Consider the following 26519-nt stretch of genomic DNA (forward strand, 5'->3'; position numbering starts at 1 on the left):
CATGGCCCCGTACCTCGGGCCGCAGGCCAGAATTCGGGTCAACGGCCAACTGACATCACCGCTTTCGATCCACAGGGGCACGAGGCAAGGATGCCCGCTTTCACCGCTCCTGTTCGCCCTAGCGGTGGAACCCCTGGCGGAGCTGCTTAGGCGCACTCCCGACATTCACGGGATCCCCCACGGGGGGCGCTCCAACAAGGTAGCACTGTTCGCGGACGTTCTGATCCTTACTCTTACGCGCCCTCGGGACTCTCTCCCAGCGGTGCATAAAGCCCTCACGCTGTTTGAACAAGCGTCCGGCCTTAAGGTTAACCACACCAAATCTTGGGCTCTTAACCTTACCATCCCCGAGGAGGAGGTCTCTTTCCTGAAGGGAGTCGCGCCCTACCGTTGGGCAGAAGATCACATTAAATACCTGGGTCTGGACCTCACGCCCCACCTTGACTCGTGGTCATCGAGGAACTGGGCCTCTTGCCGCAAGGAGGTTCTGGCGGACCTGCGGAAATGGAAGCCCTTGATGATCTCTTGGCTGGGGCGACTAAATGCGGTCAAGATGTCGGTCCTCCCCCGTATTCTATATGTTTTCCAGTGCCTACCCACCCCGATCCCGCTCCACTGCATCAGGAATCTCCAACGTGACCTCACGTCCTTCATATGGGGTGGCAAGCGACCCCGGTTCTCGCAGAAGGTTCTCATGGAACCGAGAGACAGGGGCGGTCTCGCCTGCCCGAATCTCCTCCACTACTACTGGGCGGCGCATCTTCGGTTCGTGATAGAATGGGGTGCACGCGAAAGCGACAAGCACTGGTTCCACATGGACCGAGTAGTCACGGGGCGCACCATATGGGATCTCCCTTGGCTGCCGCGTGTGGCGCGCTCCAGAAGTGCATACATGGCGGTCCCGACGAAGACGGTTCTTGACGTGTGGGACAGAGTGGCAGTGCCCAAGGGTCTAACGACGTTCCCCTCTCCACACACCCCCATTGCAGGTAATCTGCACTTCCCTCCTGCTGCCCAGACCCGGGCTTTCGAGAGCTGGACACAAGGAGACTGCAGGGTTGTAGGGGACCTCTTTCTGGGAGGGTCGCCTAAATCATGGCCAGACTGCAGGGAAGAATTTAACCTCCCTTTCACCGCCAGCTTACAGTACGCGCAGCTGCGCCACTGGACTTCGGGAGACGACATGTTTCGGGCTGCTACCAGGGCATACACTCCATTCGAGAAGTTGGCACGCTCCCTGGGGGGACTGAAGCGGCTCATCTCCCAGATATACAACATCCTGCAACACCCCACCACTCCGCCCGCACACCCCTACCAAAGGCAGTGGCAGTCGGCAACTGGCGCCGATATCTCACCTTCTCAATGGGCTAGGCTGTGGACTGACATTCCCAAAACCTATCACAGCATCCCGCAGAGGGAAAACGCATACAAGATGCTCACGCAATGGTACTACACCCCCCTGCGACTCAGCAAAATGTTCCCCACTTCCTCCCCACTGTGCTGGAGGTGTGGCACTGCGACTGGCGACTTCGTACACATCTGGTGGTCGTGCTCTACCCTGGCTGTCTTCTGGAAAGAGGTCCTTAGTCACATCAAGAAGGTGTTGGGTTTCCCCCTCCCTGAAGAGGTTTGCACACTCCTGCTGGGCATTCGACCCCCCACACTTAGGGCCCTCACGCGCAGCGACTGGATCCTCACCCTTCACATGTTAGGCGCTGCCAAACAACTCATTGCTCTGTACTGGAAGCGGGCTGAAGCACCGCCGATAGCTTCCTGGTTTGTGCGCCTCTGGCAGGTCCTGACTATGGAGCTGCTCACGGCGCGGATACAATCGAGGGGGACACGCTTCAAGGCGGTGTGGGAACCTCTTGTGCGCCATCTGTGCTCCATCAGCTATGCCCGCCATATGCCTCCTAGACTTCGCGCCCTGCAGTTATTTGAGGACGCCCTCATCCCTGCTGATCCGAGCAGACTAGGCTCTTAGTCGCTTCCCCCGGTGTGGGCTTGCGTCTCCTGTCCCCGACCGGCGACTGCGGCTTCTCCCCCTAGACCCCTCTCCGTCTCGCTACTGCTCAATCCTCTTCCGACTTTTTCTTCTTTCCTACTTGCCCCTCTGGCTTCCGCCCCTCTATGGGGCAGTTTGGGCCCCGTTGGGCCTTTTGAAAATGTGACAGCACTGCTCTCCCTCCTATACGCGCCTCCCCCACACAATGATGCATCGCCAGCGTATGGCCGCCTCTTGCCATCATTGCCCCTAAGCCATGCAGCCGGCCCCCTCCAGGGGTTGTAGGCAGGGCGCTGTGTTAATGCTTCATCCTCCCCTGGCTACATGAGTCTACACACTCTTTTTTGCGCGGCCGGCCCCGACACGGGGTTGTAGGCTTATCGCTGTGTTCACAATAAAACAGTTTTGAACAAAGAAGTTCAACATATTCTCCCTTCCAAATTCTCTCTTTTGTAACCAACATTAAATGGGCACCCAAAGGCTTCGTGACCCCCATATAAGGCAATTTTTTAATTTTCAATTCCTTGCTAGCCAATGGCTCTTTTACCCCACTTGAAGCCTCAGTGCTAGTACTACTCTCCACTTTACCTGTAATCTCTAAAACATCGTCAGTGCCCACAGCAGTGTCTTTAACGTAACGTCCCTTCAGCAACCGCCCTTCACCAACCCCAACAGCCCCTTCCCCACCTGTGCCCACAGACACCATAGTAGGTTTGGCCTGTGCAGCTAACTGCTCACCTGGTAACAAAGAGACCACTCTCGCAGGCTCTGCCCGTGGTGCCGATACCAATGTATCCTGTCTTCGAGGCGCCCTGACTGACGGGCCGTGTTCTCTTCTCTCCTTTACTTGTCTTTGCACCGCCTGAGCCTGAAAAACACTACTAGACACATGAGAGGGCTCCCCGCCCCTCTACTTCCCATAACTCTCCTTCTTCGGGACTATCTTCATCATAATCCAGGACCACTGAATCAAGTTCAGCAGGAAACACCACACTACGGGTCTTATCTAACCCGGCATCAGCAATATTACATTTTAATTGTTGTGATGAACCACCAGGAGGGGGAGCAGACTGTACACGCCTGTATCTCCCCTTGCGCTGACTCTGTGGCTCCATAGCTGACGGTAAGGTGGACCACCTAGACCTGCTATTCGTTGGGGCTAGCGGGGTCACGCCGGACCCTCGTGTGCTGACCGCGGCGGGTTCCCTCGATGGAACAGAGAGGGCCGCGCTAGGCATTCTCCTCACTTCACCTCGGCGAAATTGGACTGGACCACGCCCTGCCAAGTCTGGACCGCCGCACCTATCCCTGTCCTGAAAAGAAAAAGATTGGACTGGTGTGCCAGGATCCCTAAATACAACACCGGACGCAGACCCTATCCCCTGCAAATTAGAACCAACAACCATCCCTTGAAACCTATCCAAAGAACGCCCTCTAATACTACCCCCCAAAAGGCACCTCCCTGACCGGAGAGTCGCCCATCACCTCCTCATCCTCACTCCAATCCAAATTATCAACCGCCACCGCTGAAGAAGAAACCCGAAGATGAGCCCCTGCACCCCAAACTTGACCCTCACCATCCTTCTGTAATCCACGCTGCGCCAAACCTGCACCACCAAAATGCTCCCACCCAGGAGAACCAAGCATCAAAGAGGGGCCTCCTGCACCCCCGACCAATATGGAACAGCATCCATAGGCCCCTGTACAGGCCAACCACTTACTTGCCTGAAACCCCTGTCATGCTGGGACGTAGTGCCAGGAAAACCAACACCCCCTACACTCCTTACAACAGGTTGCGAAACCCTTGCAGAATCACCCACCACTACCCCTCCAAGCCCCAAACTCCCTGCAACAGCCACATGACCTGCAACATTGACATCACAAGAAAAAGCTCCATGCCCCACCTGTGACACACCCCTACCCCCCCCTCTGAAAACGGTCATCCATATCCAAAAAACCAAAAGAACCAGCAGCCCCAGGCCGAGAAACCTCCAAATCCAAAGCACCGCCAGAAACTGAACCCCCTTCCCCCATTTGAGCCCACTCCCCCTCTCCCCTGGAACCCCCCCACCGACAATGCAGCACCCACAGAAGAACCAGGCGTAGAAAACAGCAAAGGACTCCCTACATTACCCTCCATCTCATTAACAACCATACCTGTATTAGCACTAGATAAGACCTGACCCACCTGATGTTCCAAACCCCCAAAGCCCTCTAGACCACCTGAGGAAAACCTGCATGTAGTATTCCTTTCCACAATAGGCATCCTTGGCACAAAATGCCTTGAAGGGGTTAATAATGCCCCATCCACACTGCCAACTAAACCTTGTGTCTCTGCTACAACATGGCCTGGAGGGGTTAATATCTGCCCCACCGGCTCCCTCATAGGCTGCCATGACCCCCGAGATTCGACAAACTGAAGGGAGCCTCTCCTCGCACCACGCACTGCCTGCCCCTTCACAGGCTCCGATTTTCTCTCTCCAACCGGGTCAGAGGCGGAGCGCTTCGCACTCGCTCTCCGCCCTCCCCCCCCTCTTGCCGGCCGCCTTCCCGGCAGCTGGTGCTGCCGAGCCGAGGCCCTGCATTAGAGGAGCCCCGCCCGCCTGCATAACAGACGCGCTCGTCAAAGCGCCTCCCGCCTCACTCATAAGCCCAGCGGGAGCACCAGACACCGCCGGAGCTCCCCCCACCTCAAACGCCACTCGCGCTGAAGCAGAAGGGGCCGGTCGCGCCTCATTCGCACACCCAAAAGGAGCGCCAGACACCGCCGGAGCTCCCCCCGCCCCAACCGCCACTCGTGCCTGAACAGGAGGGGCCGGTTTCCTCGTACGAGACCGGCCCCTCTCACTTACCTGCCCGGAGCGTCTCTTCTTCGGAGAGGAGCACGCCATAACCGCGGCAGAAACACCAGCGGAGGCCTGGCGCTGAGGGCGCGCCGGCCCCCCTCCCACCAACAGATCCATGCGACCTGCCTCTGACAGAAGCCTCATCGCTTCTAAGACTCAATAATCCTCCATTTAGTCTATGACACAAAAGGGGAAAATTAACACTAAAGGGGGGGCTACCTACAACTCTAATTTAGACACCACAAAACGTGCTAACTATACTCCTAGCCACCAGGTCACCAAACCTAAAATGGTGGCTAGGAGGAGGGAACACAGGAGTTTATAATTGGGCTGGCTAAAACCTACTAGACCAGCCCAATTCTGGAAACTTCTACATTTAGCTTAACCCCTCGCAGCCCTCCCAAAATGCCAGGGGGAGGAGACCTCCCTTCGGTCAGCTCCCTCCCCCAAGCCCCCCTTGGGGCGTACTGGTACACCGAGACCAGGTGGCGGGGGCGTCCCGAAGGCCCCTGCAGCCACTGCGGCGCAGAGGGCCGCCATTCACCCGAGGGCCGAGGCATACTAATAATATCTGTGAGTGTCAGGACCCCCGGTGCGTTCCGGGTCCCCGTGAGTTTTTTTCATAACTCCACTGATCAACGCAGAGCTATTGAGTGACAAGGCGTCCCGGATTTGCCAGGACAGTCCTGCTTTTCCAACAGTGTCCCGGCAGATTTCGGTAAAAACGGCCCCATGTCCCGGTTTTTTGAGAGGGTCAACTGAAAACAGTGAAATGCACCTTTTTCGGTGTTCCAAAGCAGGGCTAGTAAGCAGCTGTTATCAGTAAACAATTTAATTAAACAGGTATGATGCTAGTTTTAAAAATTACATTTTATTACATTTTATTTATTTTCTGAGTGCCTCTTCTGTGCTTCTATGAGGTTGAGGGCTGTCATTCTTTGCCACTTTATTGAAGTAAATGTGTAGTCCTTCCTCTATGTTTGCGTCGCACGATCTGGTCACCCTAAGCTAGCAGCAAATATAAAGTTTAAAATCATGCAACGCCCTGCAGATTCCCAAGGCTCTCACTTTATGAAGAAAGGTCAGGATGTTGTTCTCTAAGAAATCTTTCGACTAAGGATAGCATAAGAGAAGTAGCTATGCATGCAAAGCAAAAGGAAAATGTATATAAATAACAGGCATCTAAACTAGCGCCTTCTAAACTTTTTAAGAACCGTGACCCCAATTTTTAGAACGGCAAACTTTCGTGAACCGCCCAGCATTATTGGGTATGAGGCGGGCGATTGCTTAATGTACCTAAAGCATCATGTGGCAGTAGCACAGTGTCATTTAGATTTTCCATTGAAATGACCACTAAATGTGCACAAACGTATAGTTGAACTGATAAAACTAGAGTGAATACAAATGATAACGTATGGAAATCGTGTTTCAGTAAATATTAAAATTTGAGCATCAGCAAGTAAAGGGTCTTAAATTCTTTTGAGCCTATGCAAATCTGTTTCCCTTACACTTCAGAATTACAAAAAAGGGCTTCATTTTTGCTTTCCTAACTGTAAATGTGCTGCTGAATGTGTACAGTTCATTTACAGGTATTTACATTATATTGTGCGTGTTAAACTAAAATACATAATTTCCATTCACATTCCCTGTACCCCAGGACGTTTGTCACATAATTCACTTTACTTTCTCCAACTGCAAAGTTAGAGAATCTAAACATCAATTCCCATGCAGGGGCACAACCGAGGGCCCGTAGCAGCCCCCACCGTGCCGGGGACCCCAGGGTTTCATGTTTTGGGCGGGCCCCCTCACCCTCTAAATTACGCCATTCCATGCCTTGCAGAATGCTTGCAATGGCATGGAATACGAAATAGTTAAACGCTCAGGAAAGCCACTCAGCTTTTCACAGCAGGCCTCTGCAGCTTAGAGTGGCCCCCAACCCTTCAGCAGGCCCCCACTGAGCCCAAGACCAGTGAATATCTGTGTGACTTGGGAGTCGTCCGGACTCCTCGTCAAATTAAAGTAGAGGGCCCCATCATTTTGCGTTACGCCAACGTTCCTTTGTAAAAAAAAAAAAAACATAAGCAGCAATCTGTCAGAAGACATAGCCGCTGTCTATGAAGCGCAGCAAATGTGACAACATACATTTTGAATTTAAAGGCATCTTTATTAACTTAGACTTTATTTATTTTAAAGGTTTTATATAGCGCTGGCTAGACCCAGGGGTTTCAGAGCGCATTACATGAGTGAAGATAATACAGGCATACTGCAATTGTTTAAATCATGGAGATCACATAGGTTCGATTGAGGAGAACAAGTAGCAAAATACAAATTAACAAATGACGCTGCAAGAGGGATAAGAAATATAAATAAATGGGTACAAGTGGTCAGGTAATATATAGCATCCTTAGATGGAGGAGGGCTAGGAGGTACTAGGGTGGAGGGATTGGGGGCGTGAATGGCGGTAAAGAAGAAGAATAGACAGGAGGGGGGGTAGTAATGAAGGCGAGGGAGTACGCAATGAAGAAGGTGAAAAAAAGGGGTAAGGGAGGTAGGGAAAAGGAGGAGGGGCGGGAAAAATAGGGGAAGGAAAGGATTTTCCCAACCCACCAAAATCGTCCCACCACCCACCAGTCGGTAGCGACCCATAGTTTGGGAAATACTGATCTAAACAGTAACGCTAGTACTAGGGGTTGCGGAGGTGCGGCAGTCCCACCAGAAGTCCTGGATGGAGGTCAGCTGCAAAACAGGTGATTGATTGGCATCTGAAGAGTTTTTTTTCATTCTTATTTAGTTATTAGCAGTTTTATAAAACATGGACTAGACCTCAGGAGGTTAAATAGTTCTTTACAAAAGGTAAAGCTGCTAAGTACACGTTGATCACAATGGAAAAACAGAAACATCACTAATTACATCGAGAGGCTGCCCTAAAAGGTGAAAATGCACAAAAGTATTTCAACGCAATATATATTTTTTTTAAAACACTCAATATGGCATCTGTGACTAAGAAAAACAGCACAGACTTGAAGCAGATGAAATTATGGGAGATGCTTTTGTTGGAGAAGCCATTTTTTTAGTTTTAGTTCTCTTTTAAAGTTTTCATAGCAATGGAATGTCCTTTTGACTGGTGATATTTCCGGATTACGGTTTCTTAGCTTTTTTCCTTTGTGAAAGCAGGAGTTTCCAGATAAATGATGTCCAAACTCCTAAGCGACCATTTACCATCGGAAATGGACAGTTTGAGAGGGAGGTATTTCAGAGAGCCAGTATTGCTTCTCTATAACGCAGACTAATTTGAGGAAGCCTCTTGCCTTTTAGGGTGCCAGCCGAAGGGAGGTAATGAAGATGAGATGTGACGATATTTCCTCCCAAACGTGGTCAGTCTATCAGTGGTCTGAAGAGCAGCTTTGTGCGGGGCAAACTGGCATCTCTTAGAGCGTTTCCATGGTCTAGTCTTGGGAACACGAGACTGATTTACTATCTTTAAAACTCCTACTAGGGTGAGGGAGTTTTATTCCTCCGAGAAGCCCTAACTGGTACTATGTCCCTTTTGTCATCACATGGGTGAGCATTTGGAGATTCAAGTTTTTGTTTAGGAAGAAACCGACTGATTTTGCACAATCTACAATTATCAGGTTTACAGTCTAGCCCCGCCATGGTGTTGAGCCATTCTTGTGTGGACCTGGAGTTTTTATGAAGGGTCATCAGTAGAAAGAACAAATTACCGGAGTTCAATTAAATTGTGCCAAGTCTCCCACAACTGAGTGTCTGTTAGAGTCCGAAGTATTGATTTGGGGTCATTCAGAGAGCAAATGGTAGAGGTTTTCTTCATCCACTCAGAGAGGAGGTATTGTCAGGTTCTTAGTAGCATGGCAAGAAGGTTCTATGTACAGATCAAATAGAGTCCAGGTAGGCAGGCTGGAGTCTTATGGTACTTCTTGTTTTCTCAAATAGGAAGTACACCAACTCTAAAACAACAGCATTTATTCCCATTCCTACATTGAAATATTGGAGAACGTTGCAGTGGTTGGCCATGAGAAACATGTCTGACGGGTCTAAAAGAAGTAGAAGACCTGAATCTCCTTTGTCTAGTACGTGTGGTGCGTCATCAATGACTTGTAGAATGTATGACTCAGTGCTGCAACCTGCCCTGAATCCAGATTGGTAATCATCTAACAATTGGTTTTCCATGATCAATTGTTTGTTGCCTTTCTATGCAGCTCTCTAAAACCTTCGCCTGAAAGGTTTAGTTAGACACTGGTCAAAATAGTTCACGTCCTTGGTACCAGTCCCAAATTTTCTTAGCCTTAGTTTGACTTGGTCCACCTTGAGGCAGTCCGATACCTCACCCCAGCAAAGAAGACATTATTCAGTATTATCCAACAAGTAGTCGCAGAGGGGCTGATATTTTTGAGGAGACAGAATTCGCAGCATGAGAAGTGAGACAAAGGTTTGTTTCAACCATGGAATTCAGTATTTCAATAGGGATGATATTTCTGAAGTATAAGTTGCTTTCATTTCCTTGACTTGTGTGATGTTTGTATGAACTACATGTGAGAGAAATAGAGTTTTCACATTTTCTTCAAAGTAGTTAGCAACTTTTGTGCAGTCTGCGTTAGGATTGTTAATTATCTTCATGGAGGGGATTGTGCATTGCTTGAATGATTCAAATAGCTTTTCAGGATGATTTTGGGCTTCATTAATCTCCATTCCAACATATGATTATTTGGACTCAGAAATGTGCTTATTGTATTCTTTTATCTTGAAGCTTTTCTAACTATTTAGGCAATGGGTTTTAATGCCATACGTATTCTGTTTCCTCAGGGAATTCCTTTTAGTTCTCTTGCGAACAATTGGGCAAATCTTTTAGCCCTTATTCCTATTAGCTTTAATGTGGAATATTACTCAGGGTCTTAATTAGGGCTTCAGAGTAATCAGCTTTTAGCATTTGACCTCTTGATTAGGTAGAATGGATTACAAGGATTAGGATATTTTGTTCTCCAGGCTGGTATTTTTGCTGCCTCAAACCCCTTGTTTAGGTCTCCTTGGCAGCCCCTTCCTATTGACTTGCATGATGTGAGAGTGAAGATGATGAGGAAATGGTTGGTCCAGTCCTCAGGAACCAGGGACTATATTTATTAGTCCAAGTGGTTTAAATAGAAAATTATAGGTGGATACTTTCATGCGTGTTTGGAGTTGTGCCGTTGATGAAGATCCCAGAGGGAGAAACACTGAGAGTTGTGCGATTGTTGAGATTTTCCACATCAGCCCAGGGTAGGTTGACTTCTCCTACATAGTTATTTTTAATCAGAAAAGATAGCTCTTTCAGTAAAGAACTCAATGAGTTGTTCAACAAAATGTAAGTTTTCACTTGAAGGGCAGTTGATGAAATTTGTGGGGAGTGGAGTATTTAGGCACTATTGTTTTAACTTCCACTGAAACATGGTGAATTTATCATTTTCAGACTCCTACAATGGATGTTTTTTCTATCACTGCTACTTCACCACCAGTTTTCTTCTCGGATTTAATCAGGACTACGATTCTAGGCAATATTTAAAAGCAGATCTGCAGTTACGTAGTAGATTCTAAAGTGGAGACTTTAAGGACCTATGGGTGTATAGATTAGTCATCTCGATGTCTTTGTTTTTCAGAGTGGATACTTGTATCTTGCTGCTTAGGGGATTCTTTCCAAATACCCTCGATGACTGGTATATGTGAGCCAATCGAACATAAGGGGGTGTTCTCTAAATTATGTTTTCTAAGCAGGTCCATTAAGTCTATTGAGTCAAGAACAGAGACCGCTCTTCTAGTGCACGGTTTAAGATTCTTGCTAGGTCTTAAGCTGATGTAGGAGGTAGAGGTGAAGCTCATCTCAAATGTGCCCTATAAAAGTATAAAGGCAGCATTGGTGTTTTTGAGACAAAAACAGGAGGGGGTATCTCACTTTACAAGGTATCGCTCTCACTACTGTTACAAGAGTGTCCATTTTTCTAGGTAGGCGCTCGAGCTGAAGGTCACATTGTGCAAATTTATGTGGACTGTTAACTCCCTTACTGAGCTCCATTCATAGAAGAGGGAAATCATGTGACACATGTGGTTCACTCTTCTGAATAAATGAAACAATTCGGGATGCTGATCTATTTTACCTCGAGAGTTTCTGTGAGGGATTATCGACATTTTTGTTTGAGGGACAGAGTATTCTAGCTCTTGCAGTTCATCTGGAAGGGCTAGAGTTCAATGGGGAGGGGCTATGTGGGTGTCTGAGTAACGTGATAATAGATTCTTTTATAGGTAAGATGTGTTCTTCGTCTTAAAGTACACAGATGTTTAAAAACGGACATTGATAAAGCCCTGTAGGTCTCGCCTTTGGAACAGATTGGCTTTTGCAATGCTGGACAGGGTCTGGCTTCCTACTGATGCTAGGCATTATTGTCAAAGAAAAATAACAAAATGTAAAAAGGCGCAAAGACTTGCTCGCTGTTGGCAGTCACGTTGTTCCGCTGGTGCACGCATGCGTGATGATGTATGTGCACATGCCAGCAGAATGAAGCGTGCACCATTTGTTAAAAAAAATGTATATACCAATTCAAAATGGCAGATGAGAAACGGTAAATTAAATTTTGAAGCACGATTTATTTTTAATTATTCTTTTTTTTTTTTTTTAAGTACCTCCTGTGTGAGAGGGGTAACGGAGGAGCAAATGGGGCAGGGAGGTTGAAAAGCATTGTGGGAGGGAGAAAGCAAAACAGGGGTAGAAGCACACACAGAGGAACATAGAGAGCAGGGTGGGGAGAGAAGAAGATGCAGTCCAAGATGCAGCGAGAAGCACAAAAAGGTGACAGCAACAAGGGGAGTAGTGGAGAAGCACACAAGGGAGAAAATTGAGCTCAAGGGGTGGGCATGTGAAGGCAGCACAAGTGGGAAAGAATGAGAGAGCCGGAAAACATTTACTCTTCTGTTTAACAAAAAGAAAAAAAGGGGGGGGGGGAGACAAACACACGATGGAAAAGCTGGGATAGGGAAAGCAATCGAATTAGCACCAAGAAAGTTGGGGTGATAACAAAATCAACCAATAGGCCAGCTGTAAGCCCCTACAAGCTTTTGGTAAGCCACCAATAGGTCTTTTGCAACCAGACAGCCTGGTCTGTCGCGTAGGCTCGACGTTAAAAACTGCTTGCTCCCCCATTAGGGTTAGCCATATTTCCAAATATAATGTCTTCACAAAAAGAAAAAAATAGTTACATTTCCTTTTACTGATTTCATGTCTCAATTCTCAGAGCTATCCACATAAATACAAATAAAAACATTATGGTTCACCATATTGTAGGACTTTAAAACATTAAATTGTTCATATATACTTTTTAAAGCAATTTATGCTGTTCAACTACAACTATGCATTAAGATTTCCAATAAAGTGAACAGCAATGTAGATATAAAATATACTCGATCAAGTCCGTTATAGATAGTGTTTTGTGTAGGGCCAATATTTATACTATTCAATTAGAGCCATGAATCATATTAAATAGCCCTTTAAACTGATCCACGGGCCCTCTTCAGGATGCTATGGATGTTAAAAACCTTGCCAGTGGCTTCAAACTGCGTTCCAGGCTATGGCACATTTAGCTACATCACTGACTTGTTGGTGAAGTGAAAGCCTGTGCCCACGAAGGCACATTAAGTAGGGAAACAAACCACACTCTTGAAAGAGGATGAAGTGCCAAACTTCTTCAGAGGCTAAGTTTCATCTCAGCTGACCCATTCCCTGTGGTGGAAGGTCACACCCCAGACAGGTGGTCTTCAGAATGCAGTTAGTTTTGCTTTCCTGATGCTCCACAGACCTGGAGCCACCATGGACCACAGCCTGGTAATGCAAAAGCTGCTCAGCTGCCTCAGGGTATGACAACCGGCCAAGGAACCGAGAATGAACCAGTATGTTGCTGCAGAGCAAGCCCTCTTTTAAATATAAATATATATCTTTTTTTTTTTTTTCCTTTGGACGAGGATGGCTCAGCTGCGCTAATTTTGCTAGATTTAAGCGCAGCTTTCGACAGCGTGGAGCATGAGCTAATTCTGGATAGATACGAGATTGGCTTTTGAGATCAGGCTCTTGCTTGGTTTACTTCCTTTTCAAAGGACCGTACTTTCCAGGTGATATCTCCACCGTTCTCTTCCACAAAGTATCAGCTTGAGTTCAGAGTATTCCAAGTCCCACTTTAGTTAATATTTGTGTTAGCCTGCCAGCTAAAATTATTGAATCTTTAAGGCGGTCCCTAATATCCTACGCTACTGACACTCGCCTCATTATATCCCTGTCGGCTGGGAAAAGCAAAGGCCCTGTAAATTTAATGAGCTTCACAGCTGCCATAGGGAAGAGGATGCACACAAATTGTCAGAAGCTCAATGCTAATAAAACAGACATTCTTTTGGTGGGCAAAAATGCTTTAGACTGGGGTGCTCATTAGTTGGCCTCATTTGCTGGGACAGCCCCTCAAGCCCAAATTAGTGGTCAAAAACTTAGGACTGCTGATAGATGACAAGCTTTCTTCTGAGGCCCAGATTAAAGGTTTGATGTCTGGCTGCTTTGGCCTTCTAAGAAGTCTGAGGAAAATCGTTGGCTTTTTTTGTCTGCCAGTGTGAAAAATGATCATACAGACCCAGAATATTTCTCGTCTAGACTACTGAATTATCTTGTACTTTGGCTCTACAGGATATGCCAAGAGGCTGATTTAGAATTAATGTGGTGAACTTTGAGGATGCGGACCATTGTGGCACTTTATATATGATAGCTTGGCAAGGGGTAACTGTGTGTGTGAGAGATACTTGTAGTTTGCTAGTTGGAAGCTGCAGTGGGCTAAGGGTATGTTTGAATATGTTTTGCAGTCGGACTGAACTTGCTTGTTTGTCATTGTAAATCAATATGATATGTACTTACTTGTCATTTTTAACCTATTACATGTATTTGCATGCTTGACATTTTAACATTTTATTAGGTGCCACCACAATCCATAGAAGAAACTGAAGTCTGGCAGCAGTAAACGATGGATACCATGATAAAACTAATTTCAGACAGTCAGTCCTGAGAAGTAGTCAGATCTGTGAGCATTCATTGCTCACAGGTTATACTGTGAAATTCCGATATCATAATATTAGGAAATTGACATATCATATACTATTAGGAAATTGACAATCACCAGGCAGGACTCACGGTGACTCAACTGTAATGTGAGCAGGCAGGGTTGTGAGCGTAGTTAACACCCAGTGCAGGGTACTATAGTACTGGTACTAATATGTGCCCAAAAATACAGACAAACTTGTAGGATTCAAATATCTTGTGCAATAAAGAAGCTGGATACAAAATCAACAGAAATATATAGGCTGCACAGAGATACTATACAAATGTTCTGAGTGCATGTTGCATGCCTGTGTTGGGACATTAAAGCTGATCTGTAGGCTTTGGTAATGCATGCTGGCAGTGTGTTCTTGGTCTCTAGATTTTAAGATACCCATCTACAGTTTATCACTGGGAATATGATTTATGGTCAAAATATTTGGTAAGACTAAAGAAGGGCTATAACCAATCCAATCTGAGAAGTTTAGAGGCTTGTATGTAGTGTTTTATGACACTTGGTACAGAGTAGAACTCTTACTGCGGGTAGGCAAGGTGCAATGTTGTGGTAAGTAGTTTTTCAATAGGAAGAATTTTCTAAGAGATGCATGGTTGTCACTGAAGAGATGAGTTGATTAGTTCTATAATCAAGAAATTGCCCACAAAAAAAGATGTTGTTGCTAGGTAGGCTGTATAAGGTGACCAGCATCAGTGGTTTACCTTTGGTATTAGTAATCTCCGCAGAGAAGCATTGAAATGAGGAGTAGTTTATGAGTTAATCAGGTTGCACTTAAGAGGCCCCAACCACTGGAATACTTCTTGATCAAAGTCATGTTACAATCTCCAAAGCTAAATATTATTAACACAAAGACCGTTTTTTTGTGGGGAAAAAAACACCTCCACTAGTGTTCTAGTGAGGTGTAGGATGCTGCAGGATAGAGATACAATAACGCTACTGAGGGTGAGCAGATTGCATGTGGGCAGATATTAAAGTTGCATTAGAGACCGAAGACCTACAGCTCAATAAGCCAGATGTCTGTCTAGAAGATGGATTACTGGATTGTTAGTATATGTTTTTTCTGGGATTGCTTAAACAGACTGATCTTTGTGTTGATAACATTTAGATTTGGAGATTGTAACATGACCTGTGATCAAGAAGTATTCCAGTGGTTGGGGTTCATTGGCAGGTGATGAGATTAGAAGAATGCTCTGAAGTGTGGGGATTGGTGCCTCTGCTTGACTTTTCAGGACTATGTATGCAGAGTGAGATGCAACCAATAAGAGAGAAATCCCGGGGAGAGGAGTGTCCTCGAGGAAGGGATTTAGTGCTCAAAGGGAGGAGGCGAGGAGTGCTCAAAGGCGAGGAGTGCTCAAAGGGAGGAGGCGAGGAGGAGTGCTCAAAGGGAGGAGGCGAGGAGTGCTCAAAGGGAGGAGGCGAGGGGTGCTCAAAGGGAGGAGGCGAGGGGTGCTCAAAGGGAGGAGGCGAGGGGTGCTCAAAGGGAGGAGGCGAAGAGTGCTCAAAGGGAGGAGGCGAAGAGTGCTCAAAGGGAGGAGGCGAAGAGTGCTCAAAGGGAGGAGGCGAAGAGTGCTCAAAGGGAGGAGGCGAAGAGTGCTCAAAGGGAGAGGGAGAGGGGTGAAAGGGGAACATGTTTAAAGAGTGGGGGATGAAAAAGGATAGGAGTGCTCAAATAGAGAGGGAGGGAAGGAAAGGGGGAGAGGAGAAGGGGGGAGAGGAGAAGGGGGGAGAGGAGAAGGGGGGAGAGGAGAAGGGGGGAGAGGAGAAGGGGGGAGAGGAGAAGGGGGGAGAGGAGAAGGGGGGGGGAGGGGTGCCCAAAGAGTGGGAGGGGGAAGAGGAGAGGGGTGCGAAGAGAAAATGGTGAGGTGGGAGAGGTGAGAGGAGTGCTCAGAGAGAGGGGGAAGAGGAGAGGGGGAAGAGGAGAGGGGGAAGAGGAGAGGGGGAAGAGGAGAGGGGGAAGAGGAGAGGGGGAAGAGGAGAGGGGTGTTCAAAGAGAGGGGGAAGAGAGTGATGCCCAAAGAGAGGAGGAGGGAGAAGAGGAGAGGAGTGCTCAAACAGAGGAAGAGTGGAGGGGGGAGAATAGAGGCGTGCTCAAAGAGAGAGGGAGAGGAGGGGGAGGGGAAGAGGAGGAGAAGTTTGCTAAAAGAGAAAGAGAGAGAGTGAGAGGTGTGCACAAAGAGATGGGGTGGGGGGTGGGAAGAGGAGAATGGAGTCGACAAAATTCCAACAATTCCGTCAGCAGAACAGAATATTTCACCCACCCCTACTGCCGATTTTGTTGTTAGTAGGAATAGTGGTTATGCGATCAGTTGTAACGGTTCTATCCATTGTACAAACATTTACAACTGTCTCTGCATCAAATAATCTGGTGAAGTTATGGAGGATTTTAATCAGGACCTCCATTTTCATCTAGGGTGAAGTGGAGTTCACATTTATGGTTGTGATAAACTGGGATAGTGGTTTTCTTTTGTGTGTAAGAAGAAAACTGTGTCTGTTGAGGAGCATATGTCCTCAATAAAACGTTTTAAACTAACATGGAGCCCAGTGCGAGATTCTGGAGTATCACCCAGGACAGAGAGAAGTGGCCTATTGTTCATTACGTATAAAAGGTTACATCAGTAGGATCCACCCCCCTCTTCCCCCCCCCCCCATTTGATTGGAATCATCAAGGTGCACAAATCACTATGATTGTTGACAATTTTTAAGAGCCCTCAACATGTATCTTTCAAACATACATTAATCGAAAGTAAGCAGTGTAGTGGCATCAAATGTGGGAGCAGCAGCACTTTTGAGTAAATAATTTTTGTACAAAATAACCCATGGTCCAAAGTCAACTGGAGTTTTGCACCACATGTACATGCAAAATTACGAGAGAGGAAAAAGCATGGTAATACGGCATGTTTGGTTTAAATTATGTACAATGACATCTCAAAAGTTATCCTTGTTGCGGCTTCATCAATAGTGGGGAAATCCTTTAGTAGAAGGAATCATTTATGTGCAAACTCAGCAAGGGTCTGGAAACAATTTTAGGAGCACAGATTATATTCAGGATAAAAAAGTCCGTTGGAAGTAAAATCACTCTTGGAAAAATGGAGTGCTGATAAAGAAAAATTAGTAAGAGGTCACGTTAGTTGTAAGTGGTGTGCATCAATATGACATCACATCTGGTTGACAGTACATGTAGGTGCTAAAACTCCCACGATGCAACAAGAATTAGCGTGGAAAACATTTAGCAGCACAAATCAAATTTAGGAGTAAAATCACAATTGGTGTAAAGTAAACATAACAATATTACATTTAGAAGCAAAATCCTATTTATGTGCCAAATCAACGTTGGTGCAACAGCAAAAAAGGAGTGTGGAATACTTCTATGTGCACAAAGACATTTATTGGATGATGTGCTTCTTTCTACATGCACTGGCCATTGGAAGCGCTCCAGGCAGTCCGAAATATTACTCTACTGTTAACTAAAATGTGACTGACACTTTCTTCAATAATTACTGATGGCAGCTGACCAAAACCGACTAATTGCTGAAGGGGATTAACCAGGGCTTTAATTGAAGTGAAAAAAATGGGGGTCTCTCAAAGGGGCGTGGTCAATGTAATTAAGGGCGTGGCTGAAAAACACAAGCCTAAAATCTGTGCTAAGCATAGTGTGCCGCCCAACTTGTATTTTGCTATTTCTGTCACTGCATCCAGATATATGATACAACAAGTGACATCATACCTGCTACAAGTCAGGACTATTGGCTTTGTCAATGGTTGTTAGTTGCACAAGATATATAAGCAGCAACGCTGGCTTGTATTTAATATTGAAAAAGCATTCACTTAAAGCCCTGGTGACACCACGGCAATGTTGCTGCTCCTGAGTTTCAAAAAGAGAAGGGAAATCCATAGAGAAAATCACTCTCTTTAAAGGATTTCCCTTCCCTTACAAAGCTCACCTGGCATGACGTCATGCCATAACTTCTCCACTAGTGAGAAGTGAGCAGCGCACATCGGCTTCTGTTACTGCAGTCCCGATAAAACACGGACCGCCTGTGCCAGGGCACAAAACATAGCCCGATAGAGACCCTTTCCAAGGCCACCTTTAAAAAACTGCTGGTGCTCAGACCCGGCCCACTTAAAGCCCTGGGGTTGACTCAGAGCCCTCTAGAATGATTACCTAGGTTTTGGTCATTACATACACTGTTTCTAGACCCTGATTTAATTTCTTATAATCCAAAGCCTTCTGGGTATTGTATTTGTTTTACTTCAATTGAACTAATTTGACTAACACCTGAAAAGATGGTTTTGATGGGGAACAATTCAGGACTGGAGACAGACCATGTATTGACTTGGAGCGAGGTTATGCCACAAGTCTGTGTTTGTCGTTGATGAGGAATGCATATAGCCAGACCTAAAAATAGTCTTGGGTAGAGATGCAGCTTCCTATTTCCTAGAATAAAATGCTTTACTCCTTTACCACATTTGCTCTTTAAGTAAAACAGGGATGTTTCAGGACTCTCCCTCATTTTGGCCAGGTGAAGCAACTGACTAGCACACCCAAAAACCGTTTTAACACCACAACGCACACGACTGGCTTAGGCTCAAATCGCAAACATTTTCGTGGAGCCCACCTACTTAGGTGTAATTTGTTAACGCGGAATCTTATTTAATACAAGAACACGTGGGCTTTTCAACAAGTATTGGTTTCACTTAAAAGCGGTGAGAAGTATTTTCCAAAGTTAATTATGTATTTCTTTTAAAAGTCCCTCCAAGCTCTTCTAATTTAGCCACATGCCAAGGACTCCATCCTTATGGTTTTGTACGATGCCCAATATTTGTTTTAGTTACTGATGAAGGCTTCACGTATAACAATGGGGCAGGTGTGCAATTCATGGGATGTCTTAAAGGATCCAATTTAGTGGACCTGAAACCACTGTTAAAATGTTGATGGACTCTTATGCGTTATGGATTGTGATTTCAGTGTATTTAGAAGATATGGACTGCCTCGGTAGTTGTATTTTTTGGGGGTTGGGTAGGGCATATATTTGAAAGTGGTACATTTGTTTACACAACGAATTGCGAAATAAACACTTAAAAAAAAAAGAGATTAAAAAAGAGTGAGGGATTTGTGTGGCTTTGTGAATCCGACCCTCGACTCCAGGTGCGGAATTCAGAGACAACTGACAAAGTGCTGTTCGAGCACATACGCCTACCAGTATGACGCAATTGATTTTAAACATGGTCTATATTGAAAGATAGCATCTCCTAGTCTACATGTGTTATTATAAATACCAAGAAGAGAACCAGTAAAAACCTGCAAGCAGCAATCGTGGGCCATTGAAGAGATAAGCGCTGCTGGCCCGAGGTGAGGGGCCTGCCGTTTAAAGAACCGGAGTGAAAGACGGTAGACAGGGCTGAGTCGTTAGGAACCGCACAAGACTGAGAAAGAAGGCGCTACGCGTTGGGCACGGATTGCACGCCAGGTGAAGGAGATGCCTTGAAATACAACATGGAGGATTCAGTCGGAAAAGATACCTCTGAACCTAGAACATACAATCGACAAACAAAACGAAAAAAACACCAAGAAGACATAACTGCCAAGTGATCCTTGCCAGCATCGTAGCTTTTTATCAGTTCTGGTTTCAGTCACATACTTTTAAATGTGAAAAACGAAACTATGCTTCGGTGCTTAATGAAGAAACAGCCCCACACTGGCCACGTGGGGCTGAGCCCCGCTACAAAACAGCCCGGAACGAAGTACGCGTGGGCATTAGCCTATAGGAAGGCGAGGTCCTTAAACTCTTCCATAAAGTCGTCCGACAGTTCGGTGTTGCAACCAGAAGTGTACAGAAGTAAAACATTGCTAGAGCAGTTTAGCGTACAAGAAGAAAAAGGAATCGATTTCGCCAATGTTTCCCCTCATATTGACTTGCTCCCGACCACTCACCTGACTTGAGGCGCGCTCCGCTACAGACCCCCGCAGCAGCGCTCCCATGGGTGCTTCCGCCGCGCGCCCTCCCTGCACGCGCACTGATCGGGAGCTGCTAATGCCGAGCACCTGCTTCCCTTCTACCTGGCCACCGGCCAGCGAAGCCTGGGGAAAACAAAGGCCAGATACCGAGTGTATTTGCGTAAAAGGACAACAATCTACTAGGGCGGGGCGTGTGGTGGAGAAAGCACACAGATGCCTGTGTGTGCCTAGACGCAGAGCGGGCAGGTAATAACAAACTCGTTGTTCGGAATCACTTACAGCTGATTAAACATTTCCAGGATCCTGACTTACATTGTGTTTAAATTGAGCTATGGGACTAGATGTTCTAAATCTAAACCTCTGCTTCTTTTAACTAGCGCCTAGAAGAAGTCAATCACAAACCACTAGGAAGTAAATAGTGGTAAACAATGGGAAATAGCACACATGCAAAAAGGACTTAAAAGTCGTTTAGCATGTTAGTCTAAATTAACAGAGATATGTATTGGATGCAGAATCACCTCTGAGACCACGCACGCATTTTATTTGTGCCGTGTTGTGTAGGGCATAATTCTGAGTGCTCCGAGAGTCCCAGTTACATGTTTCCCCTAGTTAAACGTGGCATAATTTGTATTTACAAACACCACAAGTTCTGAGTTTAGCAGCTCCGGACGGAAGACGAAGAAATATTTTATTGTTGCATTATGCCCCATTGTACCAAGGATGATCATAGGGTGAGGTAAGACATTCCAGGACAAAGAAGTTTCTTTAGACAAACTGCTTCTTTTATTCCAAGTGGAAACGGAGCCCACAGAATACGTTCCTCGGCTTCAGTATGCGAACCCTCAAGGGCACCTTCCAACATTTGTCCACATCGGAAATTATAGGTTTCGTAATTCTCCAAGGCGTTGATTTGCTTAATCTTCTGTGCTTGTTCACACGTAACTTTAACTAAAACTCTTTTACTCCATCATCCCTTCCCATGCAAAAACACAGATCTTTTCGAAATTGTCCACCACAGCTGGTGCAGACCATCTTGACTGACCTCTTCTTACCCTTGTGGGAATCCTAAGTAAAACCCAGTCCCCAACAGCCACATCTGACAATTTCACTTTAAACTTACCGTCATAAAATCCCTTGGTTCTACTTTGTCTTTCTGCTACTTTCTCCAAAACAGTGGCATCCATAGTCTCAAACCTCTTTTTACTTAATACTCTGACCCACACCAGACAAATAGCACACCTGGGACGTCTTTTCTTTTTGATTTGTTTTTGTATTTGTAAAGCGCCACTGTTGCTCCGGAAGAATCATCCTGGTGCTTTGCAGAAATAGAGATTTAGGGGCATATGTATCAAGCCCCTTTCCCGTTCGCAAATGGGCCGTTTCTCAGAATCAGCCTGTTTGCAAACGGGAAAAGGCCTTTTGGGATGTAGCATCCCAAAAGGGCATTGTAAATTAGAGAATCGCAAAATTTGCGATTTTCTATATTGCAATTGCATTTAAAGAATCCCAAATTACGATTCCTTTGATGCAATGTATGAAGCACAGAAAAAGTGCGATTTGGCCTTAAGGAATCGCAAATTACCACCAACTTCAAGTTGGTGGTAATTTGCAATTTGTTTGAAAAATTCACTTTTTTGCATTTTTCAAAGTGTCATGTGGCGCACATACATGTCCTTAGGGCATGTATGTGCGCCACATGTGCACACATACATATTTCAGGGGTGCAGCAGGATGTCCTTTTGACACCCTGGCACCCTTGAAATTGCATTCTCAATTTGCGATTCTCTTATTACGAATCACAAATTGAGAATGTCTTCCTATTCATTCCTATGGGCTTCCTAGCCCAAAGGAATGACTGGGAAGGTATTCCTTAATTGTGATTCGCAATTTGCTAATAGCAATTAAGGAATGCCAAGGAATCGCAAAATATTTCCAATTTTTTTATTACATCCCATTTTGTTATTCTCAAATGGCGATTCTCTAAAAATCGCTGTTTGAGCGACCGGGACTCCGTAGGCCACTGCGGCTGCAGTACCGTCCTCCTTAATGCTTTCCTATATTCAGGTGGCCCTCCTCCCGCGTGCCGTCCCTCACTCATGGGCACATAGGCGTGTGGGGAGCGAGTGGGGGGGGACCGAGGTCCACCTGCGACTCAAGCACTGACCATCCAGCGCAGGCAAAAGTACAACGGCCCGGTCCGTTTCCCAATGGTTCGTGCGGCACAGTTCCCCGCTCTGGAGCCACGTGAGGCAAATTTTGCTGCCCACCGGAGTGCAAGATGGCGGCCATCGTCTGTCCTCCTGGACACTGTCAAGGTGCTATCCACTCCGTCTGCAGCCAGGGAAGCACCATTCCATATCTGTTGGACCCCCCCAGGTCATGGGGGATGCCGGAGTGTTCCCAGGCCCGTTCCACAGGGGCAGCGCCCCGATCTCAGTGTCCCGCGCGGGGGACTGTATCCTCAAGGCCCCCGGGGCTGTATGGGGGCTTCGCGCACCCCAGCGGTGCCAGTTTCAGCTCCGACTCTTCACCGGACTCTGTGGGCTCATACCCAAAGCCCAGCGCCTCCACAGGGCACCTCGAGACCCCCGCAGGGTCGCCAGCTGGACCTGTAGCGCAATCCGTCGGGGGGGAGGGGCACTCCCGTCCGTGCTCCCTCACCGCCACCGGCCCGCTCCTCCGCAGCCCCCTCTCACCTCTGGGGCGCAGCTGTGTTCTGTTTCCTCGGGGTCCCGCCGGGCTCCAACGCTGACCTCCGCGAGGCCCCAACCTCGTGCCGCTGGGCAACCCTTGTCAGGCCCGGCTCTCCCTCACTCGAGGCCGCGGCTCGCACGCGCGCCCCTCCGCTTTAGGCCGCAGTTGCAATTTCAGGACTAAAATGACCGGCTAGCGAGTCTTGTCCCGCTGGTTTCCACCCTTGTGATCTGCCAGAAACTATGGTTGAAGTCGGCTTTTGCCCAGGATACCTGTTCGGATTTTTGACGAGACGGGGGAGCTCGCAGACTATGCGGCCATCTTCGTTGCTGGCTATCTCCGCCCCCCACGCCTCCGATGTTGTCCTTCGCCTCCTTGCTCTGATCTTCGCTTTGCTTCTGCACACCTCTGCCGCTGCTGTCCTTTGCCTCCACGCTCTGCTCCTGTACGCCTCCGATGCTGTCGCACGCTGGCTCCGGCTTCGTTCTCCTTTTGGGCTGTTCTTCCGCATTCGTCACTGGCCCCTTCTCGTTGACTCGATCAGCAGCTAGACCACAGCTGGCTTCTGATGGTAGCAGTGTCGGCTCGCTCTTCCCCCACTTCCGGTCCGCCCCTTGTGGATCCTCCTCACAAGGGGCTAAATATATATCCTAAAAAATCAACTTTAGATGTATGAAACATGCTTTTCTCTAATTTAACATACAAAAAATGTGTAATAGCGGATGAAGAATGGCTTTTACTTGTTGTACATGTTCTGCTAACGATTTAGAATATATGAGTATATCATCAATATATACTACACAACAGATGTCTAAAACGTCTCTTAATATGTGAAAAACAAGGACCCCCTGGGTAGTGTTTGTGAAAGACTCCTAGGGCAGGGTAAACCAAATCTATGCAAAAAATTCCTAGGCAGACTGAATGTTAGACAACAGGATATGGGACCCAATTATGACTAGGAACAAGCAAATAACAAATTATATAAAAATAACTCAGAGTTATTTCTTCTTCATAACGTACTGGACACCCTGCAATAATCATATATGGTGTCTCTTTTTAAACATTGGTTGTTACTGTATACATTGTGCAATTATATGTATTTATTGTATTTCATAATTTTACTGTATAATGTCATATAAATTGAATTGTGTTAGTTTTATGTATGATTTTTATTGTGTATATTAAAAAAACATGCTTGTCTTGCACATATGATTATTTTTATATATTTTTTTATTTGCTTGTTCCTAGTCATAATTGGGTCCCATATCCTCTTGTCTAACATTCAGTCTGCCTAGGAATTTTTTGCATATATAAAACGTCTCTTAAAACATCATCAATAAAAAACTGGAATGCGGCAGGAAGCATTGCAGAGTCCGAAGGGCATGACTTGGTATTCAAATAGGCTGAATTTTGTACGAAACGCTGTTTTACACTCATTGCCCTCACAGACTCGCGCAAGATGGTATCCTCCTTTCAAATCAAGTTTAGTATAAATGGTGGCATCCTTTATTTGATCTAACAAGGTGGGTATTAAGCGAAGTGGGTAACGATTTTTTTATAGTCGCATTATTTAAAGCGCAATAATCTATACACACACGCAACTCACCCCCTTTTTTTAGGTATGAAAAAGAGGGGCGATGAAACCGGCGATTTAGAATGTCTAATGAAACCATTGGCAAGATATTCATCTAAGTATGTTCGTAAATACTCATTTTCATTCTCTGTGAGCGCATATATACGCCTACATGGTAAGGTAGCCCCAGGCACTAGATCAATGGGACAATTGTAATCCCTATGAGGTGGTAAAGGGTTTGCCTTTTTTTTCCAAAAACATCTGAGAGGTCAGAATATTCTTCGGGAACACCGTCAAGGATCATAATGCTCCTGGAATCTTTTGGGAAATCATAACCTTGCACTAGATGTTAAATTGCATGGTGTTGAAAACAGCATTTACAACAATGACTGGAATTAAACAGCACTGTTTTCTTTCTTTAGGTTATGTTGAACCAACCACGAGACTCCTAAAATAAGGCGAAACTGAGGCACATCGATAACATCAAACTTGATATGTTCACTGTTATTGCTGGAACACATCATAACAAGATCTTCAGTATGACGTTGTATCAACCCTTAAAAAGCTAGTGACATGGTTTAGTGGAGGTATTGGCTCATTATGCAAACAGCATGACAGGGATAGGAGTGCTGACAAAAGATTACATTGATGAAAATATCAAGTTGCAATGCAAATTTGTCAATGTGTTTGATCAAAAAAGTGTTGGCTTGTGTCCTTAGATGATGTAAAATGTGTATCCGTGTTTAGAATATTAATTGGTAATTATTTTCATTATTATTCATAGTGGCCCCTGAGGAAGGGCGCTTCGCAGCCCGAAATGCATTGAGATTTTAATAAAACACTGCTGTTGATGAACTTTGCATCATTCGTATTCTTTCAAGAGGCCTGGATGGGCACAGTTTGAATGTTAGAAACCTGAAAACAGGCACTATTTATCGAAGGTGGATTCAAATTACAAAAACGAAATGAAAGTCAAAAGATGATTAATATAAAGTCAAATGATTACATGGATGAACTTAATAGGCATACATGATCGCCAAAGAAGGCGGCATTCAGCTGTGCGTCTGGTTGGGGCAAGAGGCTGCCCCATTTCAAGCAGTTGTTGTTCTCTCCAGTAGCATTTGGGCATGCCACATTACCAGTCTGCACGCATTCTTGGAATACCTGGACAAACTTTGTAAAACACTGAATGCATGGTGTGCATCCCAAACCCCTTGATTGAATATTGTATTAACCCTGACATTAGTTCTTTTGCATCTACCGCTTTTACAATTTCTGGTCTTGGTTTTGGTAATGTGTTTAATCTTATCTCCTGGAGAACTTGCATGTCAATAAAATTACCGGTGCCACCTGAATCTATTAAATCGCCTATTGACCATGAATGTGCGTTGTGATTTTTCTGACTGTAACGTTTCTCGAATGCTAAGATGACGAAAAGATGTTTCAGGAGCGGTAGAGGACAAACTAGAGAGTTCACTCAACAAACTGACCTCATCTTCTGTTGAGCTTATTTGTTTTCCGAGAGTTGTACAACAACCACATCGGTGACCTTTGCTTTACCTTTATTTGGACGAATGGGACATTGCTTTACAAAATGTCCAGTCTTTCCACAGTATAGGCATCGATTTAATTTTCTACGTTTATCTTTTTACTCTTTTGTAAGAGGTCCTCGAATTGTTCCAATTTGCATTGGTTCCCCATGTCAGGTTTAAGTTTGGAATCGATTTTATTACTACTTTTTTCTTTGAACAGTAAGACCTTGTGTTCTGTTTTAACTCGTTCACCTTCCCGTTCAGATAAGCGGTTGTTTAATTTTACCACCAGATTGATAAACTCACTACAATTATGTGGTGGATCTAAAATTTGTGTTACCATATCTTTTAGCTCATCTTGTAAACCTCTATAAAGGTACTCGTTTCTAGGTTTTGCCTGGCGAAAACGATGCGAACGCATCGTTTCGCTAGGCGAAAACCTAATGAGTATAGTATGGGGCTGGGAATCCACCCCTGTCTTCCATTGGCTAGCTCCATAAATGGAGGCTAGCCATTGGAAGACACATCTGTCCGTCAATGCCGGACCAGATTCGGGGGCGTTCCCGAGAATTTTTGGCTTTTGGCTACGTCAGCCGAAAGCCTGTTCTCGGGAACGCCCCCGAATCTGGGCCGGCATTGATGGCACCCGTGGTCTCCTCTTCGCCTCTCCTCCCCCTTTCGCCGTGCGATATGGGGACGTGCGAAGAGCTGCCCGAGGGATTAGATGAGCCAAGATGCCCTCTTCGGAGCGCTGGAATGATTGCTGTGTGATACCTCCGCCGCCCCCCCCT

At 46.0% G+C, this 26519-nt stretch overlaps 1 protein-coding gene across 1 annotated transcript in view; it reads right to left on the reverse strand.

The window, feature by feature from the left end:
• Positions 1-20042, reverse strand: part of TMEM171 (transmembrane protein 171) — a 210672-nt gene extending 190630 nt beyond the window's left edge. Inside the window, exon 1 of the mRNA XM_078675271.1 lies at positions 19906-20042. The gene's annotated coding sequence lies outside the window, so the exon portion shown is untranslated. The remainder of the gene's footprint in view (positions 1-19905) is intronic.
• Between the last annotated feature and the right edge of the window lie 6477 nt (positions 20043-26519).

Source organism: Lissotriton helveticus, chromosome 2_1 (assembly GCF_964261635.1).
Source record: "Lissotriton helveticus chromosome 2_1, aLisHel1.1, whole genome shotgun sequence".
In the NCBI taxonomy this organism is placed as follows: domain Eukaryota; kingdom Metazoa; phylum Chordata; class Amphibia; order Caudata; family Salamandridae; genus Lissotriton; species Lissotriton helveticus.